Source organism: Elaeis guineensis, chromosome 13 (genome assembly GCF_000442705.2).
Source record: "Elaeis guineensis isolate ETL-2024a chromosome 13, EG11, whole genome shotgun sequence".
In the NCBI taxonomy this organism is placed as follows: domain Eukaryota; kingdom Viridiplantae; phylum Streptophyta; class Magnoliopsida; order Arecales; family Arecaceae; genus Elaeis; species Elaeis guineensis.
In genome coordinates this window covers 8,476,367-8,487,051 of record NC_026005.2, presented here as the reverse complement: position 1 = coordinate 8,487,051, position 10,685 = coordinate 8,476,367, and the positions used below count along the sequence as shown (strand labels likewise).

Genomic DNA, 10,685 nt, shown 5'->3' with positions numbered 1-10,685 from the left:
ACAATGTCGACCAAGATCCAAATGCGATGGGTTGGTTCGATCCACGCGCCCAAATAACCAGAGAGATCTAAATTATTATCCAAAAGAAAAGAAAGCAGAAACCAGGTTACCTCTGCATCATGCTACATCTATTCTAATAGTTTCATCTTTAGGGAGGAAATGATTAAAAAATAACCTCCTGTCAATTCTTAGAAGATTAAAAGACCATGAACTCGCCCATCTTTTACATAAAAAAACAAAGAAACTCACAAGTTTCTACTTAAAGAAGAACTTTTCCATCACATGAATTCAAAATTTTATAGATCCAGACAAGCACGCAAATATCTCCAAGAATGCAATGCATTTCCAAAATAAATTACAGAATCACAAATTATATCAGGCATAACAATTTCATCCATCCTTTTCTCCTTACTACGAAACATGAGAATTTATATTGCATCCATACACACTTAACGCTTATTGTCATACATCTGGTGGCGGAGGCACGGTTATTATATAATTGTGCTCAGCATTTCGGGTTGGTGGAGGAGGACGAAGCTCAGGGGCTCTAGATCTCAGTCGCCGAGGAAGCGCCAGACCTCCATGCCTGCTGATGGGCTGCCCAGATGTTCCAACAACCTCCCCTGAAAGAATCAACTCATAAGAGAGATCTTCTAAGCAACTGGTACCATCCCCTCAAGATTTTACAAGCAAACTAGTTGGTATTGGGCACTTCTTGTTAATAAAGGATGAAAGTTTAGTTGGTTACCTGCCACAGTAGCAGTTTGTGGAGAGGAAAGCAACAGGAGTGAGGTGAAGAAGATTGGTAGCAGAAGCCTTGAAGAGAAGGTCTCCATGAGTGAGATATGGGAGATCCGAGCTCAAACAGCGGCAGGATTAAAGCTATAAAACGAGCGAATATATAGATAAGGTCACTGTGTACGCGGATTGGTTAGGTGAGGTCAGCCCCACAACGTATGTTGAACGGCATCTAAGATTCGTGGAAACTTTCTTAGGCGGTTTATCATTATTTCGACTCTGAGGACTCGGTTTGGTTCACGGAAAGTGAAAGAAGAAAGAGGCACCGGGTGGAGACGGAATCTCTTATTGTTGAAATTTTAAAAGAAGAGAATGAAAAAATATTTTCCCATGAAAACATATTTTTATATTTTATAGATAATAAAAATTTATGTAAGAGATAGATTTTAAAATTTTTCATAAAATAAGAATTGATGATTCTTTTTTCTTTCTTAAAGTATCTTTTTAAAATCTTTGACTAAGATTTTACAAATATTAATAGATAGTTAGCATGAATTATTGAATAATGATAAAATTCTTAAGATAAAATATTGAATATTAATATAATATTAATATTATAATATTTATTATATTTTAATATTATTTCAATATTTTTATTAATATATTAATATATTTAATATTATATTCATATCTATATTAATAAATTTATTATATTAAAAATATTAATATTATATTAATATAATATTAATATATATTAGTATTATATTAATATAATAAATTATTATGATATAATGCTATATTATAATATATTAATATTATATTAATATTAATATAAATATATTATTATTTATATGAAATTTATAAAAAAATGTATGATTTTACATCTATTAAGGGTATAATAGGTATTATATATAGTTTTTCTCTGAATATGAGTGCTCAACCAAACATAAGTCATTTTACAATGAGTCACTTTTCTACCGTCAATCAAATATGTCAAAATTCTATTCTCATAAAATAATTTTGTAGAAAGCAACTTTCTGAAAAGTTACTTTCTGGAAAGAAAAGTTCTTCTCGCCAATCAAACGAATCCATAATGCAGAGATAGCCTCCCATCTCTTCCTCAAATGCCCATTTATCAAAAGCCTGTGCCTTGAAAATTCAGCTAAAAATCAGAAGATGGCCTTCTTCATTTAATAATCTCCGAACATCTTGGAGAAGAATAGAAGTTTCCTGCACTTTTGACGAGATGCGCTGATCGATTGATGGCTGCTTATTATTGGGAGGTTTGGAAGGAGAGGAATGAGAGAGCCCTCTTAAATAAGCCTTCAAATATCTTCTTTGAATTGCAAAAAGTATAGTTTGCCTACTATCTGGTGGAAGAATTTATATACCTACACTAATTTAGCAGGGCATGAAATCCTTTGGAATTCTTTAAAAAGTTGTTACCCCCCACTATAGTCCCCAGGATTACGAGGGTCAACTGAAAAGTGCCAATTAAAGTTGCTATTGCAAGAGGTCTTTATTTCATCCTCTCTCCCCAAAGTCCTATGGTGGTCAATCATTTCTTTTATCGCAATTCAGATTCTTTATTCTATTTCTTTGTACTTTATTTTATTCCACTCTTTCCTGTGTAAATATAGAGTTGCTTATAGAAAAGAGCATTAGTTCTCGTACAAAACCATGTTTTGGGTTCCAACCCTAGAGATATCCATGGTAGAGCAGTGTATGAATTTAGCATAGGATACAGATTTTGCTAAATCTATACCTTACCCACCCCCTACTCTCTATCCACCACCCGACCCTACCCACTATGGCAGGTAGGGATTTTAAATCCTTATCTTACCTATACAGGTGGTGGGTAGTACCTTATTCTATCCATAATTTACTAAAGTAAATGTACAATGCAAACACCACCAAATCAAATTTGTTTCAAATTTATTAAGTTTCACATCTCTTTTAAATCAAATAAGTTCTAAAAACTATTTTAACCATCAATTTGTACAATATAAATAGATATATACTACAGCAAGTCATTCTCTAATTCTCCAATAATAAATAAAAAAATAAATAAGAAGAATCAAATAAAATAAGTTCTCTCAAATCTCCAACAACAAACAAGAACAAAGGGGGAGATTGGAGAGTTGTGGTAGTGATAGCTACTTGGGTCAAGGAGGGAGAGAGATTAGAGAGTAAAGAAATGAAAATAAACCCTAAGTCCCTAATAGATTTGGTAGATATGTGAGGTATATTTGTAAATATGCTATTATGGAAGGAGTATTTTAGTAAATATATATATATATAATGGATCGGATAGAATAGGATTTAGGGGTAAATCCACAATCCTACCCACTACAGATTTTCAAAACCAAGACCCTAACTCGACCCATGGTGGGTTTTTCAAAAAAAAAAAACTCGATCCTATCCAACGGGTAGAAACGGGTACCCACTGGCAAATGAGTTGACCTTTCAAAAGAAAAAAAAAAGATGGTATTTAGCATTGTAGTGCTCTCCTCGAAAGCAATATTGAAGTATTCAAAGCTCGAGAACTTTGTCATCGATACAGTTTTCATTCTCTTTTTAAGCCATCGAGCTAGAAACAAAAGGATGGAGTGCATCACGAACTATGGAAATGGAATAAATACTTTTAGCAATAAAAACTAGGTGGCAGATTCTCTTCCCTTTCACTCAAAAACTCATAACCAATGCTCTCCAAAAAAAAATTTTTTTTATTGAAAAGGGAGGCTTTGAACCACCCAGAAAAAGAGGGAGGCTTTTTTTTTTGAAAAAAAAATAACTAATTGCAGATAAAAAAAATAGAAAAAAATACCTGCACTAGATTTTTTGAGGAAATTCGCATACTACCAAAATATACTTTGAGACAATGAGTAAAAATAAGAATTATGCTTTAACAAAGAAAATGATCTGCAACCCAAGAAAAAGGAAACAAAGAAAATGATCTAGAACAGCTGTCATAGAGTACGGTTCTTCTGAGCCTACCCAGGTGTTCCCAACTCTGTTATTCAGGCACCGTGGGAGTACGCACGCAAAGCTTGTGCACTGCATCAGCTGGGACTCACGGAAGTGTTGATTTGATGCACTAACTGCATCCGATGGTGGGAATAGAGGATCCATGAACATGATAAATTTTCTTGGGATTATTAGCATCGGCTTAATACACCAAATCTCACAATTCACTCCTCTTCTATGTACCGAGAACATGACTAGACTGAAACTTTTCTTGTACAAAAAACAAATGCCCTTTGCATTGCTAACCAATTTATTGCCATGAAAATACCTAAGATTTTTAGGGTTTATATTCAATTAATATGGTTAATCTTTTCTTTTTGAGCAAAACCACCATTGGCAAATGGCACTAAGGGTCCATTTGACTCAGAATAATTTGATATGAAAAAATAATTTCCATACTAGATTATCATCTTTGATATAAAAAGCAGAAGAGACAGATGGTACAAAAATTGGTGAGTCCTATATTTATTTTTTGGAGAGAAAAGATAAAACAAATATCATGGAGGGATTAGTATTTGATAAATTTTTGAGTAGTGGTAATCCATATTTGATAAAAATACTCTTAATAAAGCTGCATATGTAATAATTGAATTTGTATATCTTTCCAAATTCATTCAATAAAGAGCTTTTCCAAAGAAATTAAAATAGAGATGATATTATGTAAAAGACTATGTGATTATAGTTATTATATAAAAACTAGTTGGAGATGATAATGCTATCTTAGTATTAAAAAATTATTTTATATATAAGAATATATTTATAAATTTGATCATATTCTTATTTAGATTTATCTCCAATTAAACTTAGTAATCTTTTTTTAGTGACATTTTTTGGAGTAATTTTTGAATGTGATGAAAAAAAGAAGAAAAGACTCTTCTTACCATAGCCACCTAGAAGACATGGGGATAAAATCTTACTAAAAGTTATGTTTTATTGTTCAACTCATGTCCATTAACTTTGCTATTATTATCCAACCATTCCGATTACAGGTGAGGGAGTTTCTTTTTAAGAAAAGCAAGTTCATCCGTTCTCGTGATCCTTTGAGATGAGACCAGGAAGTTTTGATGGTTGCTTTTATGGTTGATCCTCTAAAAGCGAATGAAAATCTAGGGCTGGTACAAAGCATAATTTGGATTTTCTTAGTTTATATTCTCAAGCTGAGGGATTTTCTATGGACAGTTTGACGCCATGTCTATGCCCTAACTCATCATTCCTTGTTTTGATGATCAACACTATGATTGCGATTTGGATAGTTTATTTACTATTGACTTCTTCATGCTGTAATTGATTTTCTGGTGGTACCTTGTTATGGCACTTATGACATAGTTCAGCAGTTGATGTTTGTTAGAAAGTAGGTTGTATTTTCCTAATTAGCTACTTTAATTAGGGATGGTAAAGGTGGCTATGAGCTATGATGTTTACTAGTTAAAGAAAAGATTGTTGTATATAATGGGGACTACTCCACCCCACACAACATAGAAAAATAAAAATCTTTCTCCTTCTCTCCACATTCAACATGGTAACAGAGCTCTCAGATTCTAATCCATGAATTTTTTTATTTCTAATCTCTCCATTTTTTTCCTTTGTCAACCTCTTCCCTCATCGTCCAACCCCTCAACTCTCCCCCTTTGATTTTCTTGCCAGCCTCAATGAAGACTTCGATCCAATTAGAGTTCAAATTTTGGATCAAAATTTTGATCTGCCTTCTCTCAATTAGGTCTTCTCACTAATTTTAAGTGAGAAAATTTATCGACGTGTGATGATTGCCTCTTCTACTGATATAGCTCGTTTTGCGGTGGTCGCTCAGCCACAATTACAGCCGCACGGTAGAGGTGATCGAGATATGTGGATATGGTTCTATTGCAACAAATCGAGGTACATCCGTGATACATACTGATAGTTACATGGCCATCCTTCATCTAGCCAGGGTCATGGTAGAGGAGGTCGGCAAGGAGCTGGGCGCTTTGGAGGAGCAATCGATCATGGTCAGGCTAATTTTTTTGAGGTCCACGATGCTACTTCATCTGTTTCAGCTCCTCTGATTTCGTCTGTATCTGCTACTCCATTTATTGATGCTGGAGGTTTTTTATCTATGGAGGAACTGCAGATCCTACGTCACATTCTGGTCAGGCTGAACCCTTCTTCTAGCAATATCTCTTTATCTGCTATGGGTTTGCTTAGTGATTCTTCCAGTCTTTCTTTTATTTTTTATTCTTATTTTGTACAAACTAGTTCTTATACTTTTGATAGTGGTAGTGCACTTACTGTCTTAGATACTTCTCAATATTGAATCCTAGACTTAGGAGCTACTAGTCACATGACAAAACCACCAAGTCATTCGTGTCATATTCACCTTGCTTTGGTCGGGATAAAGTATGTTTAGCTGATGGATCCTTCTCCACCATGTCAGAAAAAGGTTCTGTCAACTGTACACCGATCATGATATTGTCCTCAGTTTTACATGTTTCTAATTTTTTTACTAATCTCTTCTCTATAAGCTTCATTACAGCTGCTTTAAATTATAAAGTAATATTTTTTTTCACCTATTGTGTTCTCCAAGAGCTGATAATGGGAGAGACGAATGGATATGGTAGAATGCATGACGGGCTTTATTATCTGACTGAAAGAGGACAGAAAGGTAATTTGGAGACTGGTTTAGTTGTATCTTCTTTCGAGAATGCTGTGCATGAACTCCAGTAACAACATTGTAGGCTTGGTCATCTTTTTTTCTATGTATTAGCAAGACTTTTTTTTAGTTTATATAATATCTATGACAAGCATAAATTGGTTTGTGATGCATATGAGTTTGCTAAACATACACGAACTATTTATCCTATTTCTGACACTCAAAGTATTAAGATCTTTGATGTTATTCACTCTGATGTGTGAGGGCTGTGTAGTACTATTTCTCTTTTTGGACATCGATACTTTGTTATGTTTATTGACTATCATAGTAGAGTGACCTAGGTTTATCTACTAAAGACGAAGGATGAGATTCTCAGGTGCTTTAAGGAGTTCCATAAGTTTGTAAATACTTAGTTTAATGCCACAATCAAAACTCTGAGATCTGATAACGGTACTGAGTACATGAATAGAGAGTTTCATGAGTATTTGGCTGCTTATGAGATTATCCATCAAACTACATGTGTCGATACGCCTACTCAGAATGGTGTTGCTGAACATAAAAATTGACACTTATTGGAATTAGCTCGATCTTTGTCCTTCACTATGAGGGTTCCTAAATTTTTTTGGGGTGAGGCGGTTCTTACTACAGCCTATTGTTGGGAATAGTGTCCCAAAGCCAATCGTCAGCTTGTTGACGGTTGTGCTCATTTTTGTATTTGTACATGAATTATGAATTAATAAAAATTATTTTGATATTTTTCATCATAAAATATTTCATCTTCTAATGAACTCCTATATTGTGGTGAAGTTCTTAGGACTATTTAGACTCGATAAAAGAGGATTTATCGTTTAGTCCTTAAATTTGTTTGCGACCAAATGATACGTTGTTACCTAGGATGACAACGTTTATCAAGCATAGATCGTTGTGTGCCATATAGGTTGGTTGTCCTCTTAATCAATGAGTTTGGAGATACTGGTATGGCATATAGGTGAGATGTAAGGATACATCTGCACTGAACCTGACCAACTTCGGAGCTATTTCTGCTGTCAAGATTTGCTCCGATGGAATATGGGTATAAATATCCCTCCGATCTGAGACCGCCACGGTGACTTGCAAGCAACTCACTGCACTTAGGCACTGGACTACCTAAATTTTTAATTCAGTGACGGAAGGTTGCTGGGTGTAGTCAAGTACTTGACTTGTCGGTGCGTGTGTCAAGATGGGATTGACCACTCCAGTTTAGGAGCTGTGTACAGTCGTATTTCGATTTAGCAAAATTTTGGCCAGGGTAGTCCTTGTGAGGAGTCACAGGACTGTTTGAGTTGAGCATGATTCGGATGATCTGATCAGGGTTGACAGTTTAACTCTGAGTCATCCTAAACACAGGGGTTAAAAGGATGAATTATACAGTAACCATATTCATGTAGGTTCTGAGTGTTACGATTGCGACTCTTCGACCTATCCGGATGTCGGATACCATTGCTAGATGGTCACTTCGATTAGTACAGAAATTGGTTTCTATGCTACCGGCTTAGGTTCGAACCTATGGGGTCACACACATTAGAGATTTCAATCTGATCTGATGACTGATTAAGAGTCTTAATGCTCATGGACTATGAGTCCTACGTGTCTGAGACTCTGTGATCGAGAATCAGGATTCTCTGATCATGAGTCTCACACATTTTGGGTACCGGGGTCAAGAGTCCCACTAGTTTGGGACTCTTCGATCAGGGTTACATATCGATAAATTCTGATGCTCGATTATCCATCGGATTTGGACTCAATATTTATGAGAGATTTTATTAGTAATTTGATCACTAATTAACTCAATTTGATTGAGTAATTATTTTTGGATCAAGTCCAATTGAATTGGATTCAGTTGGGTTTGATCCGATTAGGTTAAGAGTTGACCTAATCGTCGAGATGGTTTGGTCCTTGATTTGATCAGGGGTTGGACTTAGTCAATTCCTGATTTGATTAGGATTTTATTGAGCCTAATTAAGCTTAATTAAGTTGGGTTTAAATTAGTCTAATTGGACCTAACTTATTTGGTTCAATTAGGTTGGTTTAAATATTGAAACCACCTTAACCCAATCTCCATGCGCCACCTCACTTTCATTGCACCCATTTGAATTCATGAGAAGGAACTTCTCATGAATTTTTTTCTCACGCCAAGCCCTCTCCACGCCCCACTTTAATGTGCCAATTGAATGGATATGGATGATTGGTTGGCCATTCAAATTCAAAATAAAGTTTGAATTTGAATGGGCAATTAATCTTTGCACCTTATCCCTTTTTTAACGCCCCATTTATTACATGAGAAAAATATTTCTCATGAAATCACTCCATGCACAATTTAAGCCACGCCTCACACCTTTAGTGGATAAGGAATGAGTTGGTGTCCATTTGAATTCAAAATTTGATTTGAATTCAAATGTGTAATTACTCATCTTTATCCTTTCTTTTGGATAAGATGTTTGACGTTGTTATAAAAAGAGGAGAAGAGTGGGCGTATAGGAAGAAGATTTTTGAAAAAAAATTTTGGGGCGTGAGGAAGTCTTGTGCGTAAGAAGGAAGTTCATATCCTTCCAAGAGAAAAAGAAAGAAAAGAAAGAAAAGTGGGTGTAAGATTTCTGGTGAGTTTTCTAGAGTTTTAGCCTGGGGTTCGGAAAGTGAGAAAGTGAGCTACGAGTATCGTGAGCCCATAAAATCTCAGAAAGATCTTCAACATCCTCTCAAACATATCTGTTGATGATCTGGAGTGTCCAAAAAATTGACAGACATCGATCGAAGGAGTTCGATCAGCATCGACCGTCAAAAAGGCTCTACAACGAGCTAGCACTCGTGAGGAGTCGATCTGACCGGAAGCTTCATATGGATGATCTACAGAGGCCAGACACATAGTGTGGCTGCGTTACGATGATCAGACTCTTTCAACAATGATCAGATTGCGGCGATCTATTACCCGCACAAAGGTATTGTGTTCTGAACACATTACAGTAAAGTGTTTACTATTCGAATTTGAATTTCAAATTTAAATGAATGCATGCTATATATCATATTTAGATCCTAGTGTAGGATAAATTTATATTAATTAATTAGATTAATTAATATTTTTTCACTATAAAATCATAATTTTAAAAAATTTTTAATATTACCATTTTACCCCTGCACTGAATTTTCGCTACAAATGGTATCAGAGCGGGTTCTTAGATATGATATATATATTTGCATGCGTAGATTAAGTTGTAATCTAAAAATTTAAATTTGAAAGTTAAAATTCAAAAATATGAAATTCAAAATTCAAAATTTAAAATTTGAAATTTGAAATTCAAAATTCAAAATTCAAAATTCAAAATTTAAAATTTGGTTGAAATTTTAAATTTGAAATTTAAAATTTAAAATTTAAAATTTAAAATTCAAAATTTAAAATTCAAAATTTTGAAATTTGAAATTTGTTTGAAATTTAAAATTCAAAATTTAAAATTTAAAATTTAAATTTTGAAATTGGTATATTTAGATATACTTGATCCAAGTAGCAAGTAATCGAATTGGGTTGGTTGCCATGGCCGTCCGGTCATAGGAGAAAAGTAGGGTTTAAAGGCCCTCTTCTCCCATTCGATTGGGTCTCCTATGGCGGTAGGGGTGCCGCTGCAATTATATCCCATGCAGATGAAGCAGCGAAAGAAATTAATTGTAAAGGTTCAATTGTGAAATTTATCATGAATGTGTTAGATTAGATCTAAAAAAATATTCATGATTTATTTTGATTGAGTTATTTTCTGTTATGTAATTAGCAATAGGATTGTTATTTATGAAATGTGCTGATCTATTTGTGAAATGAGTCAACATATTTGGTGAACAGAAAATAAAACTTTTCAAATTTGAAAATTATTTTTGAAATGTCAAACCCTGACCCATCAGCCCAAATACTTAATTAAAAGAATTAAGTGTTGTCTAGTAGGTCTAGAATTATGAATTAAGACCTAAGACAATTGTATAAACTTGTGGGTCAATGGGTTAGATGGATTAGGTCCATAATTGGGTTAGACCTAAGTTAGCTTAAAGAAATGGACTAATTTAGAGTAATTGTCAAATCTAATCAAAAGTTGAATTAGATTAGGTCAAGGATACTCTAGACTCAACTTCAATAGTTGTAATTGAATAGGTCCATGTCTTTAACTAGACCAAGATGGACTTAATTCATGGCTACGCGGTGGAACCCTATTTACTAAATTGATCAAATTAAAACTAATGAACCGGTTGGTGTCTAAGGTAAGTTTGGCAGTTTGAC

At 34.3% G+C, this 10,685-nt stretch overlaps 1 long non-coding RNA gene across 1 annotated transcript; it reads right to left on the bottom strand.

Annotated features, from left to right (window-relative positions):
* Nucleotides 1–321: 321 nt before the first annotated feature.
* Nucleotides 322–1,024, bottom strand: LOC105033025 (uncharacterized). Its single transcript, XR_829920.3, has 2 exons — nt 749–1,024; nt 322–623 (listed from the first exon to the last, which is right to left on the bottom strand). It is a non-coding gene; the product is annotated as an uncharacterized lncRNA (long non-coding RNA).
* Nucleotides 1,025–10,685: the final 9,661 nt, after the last annotated feature.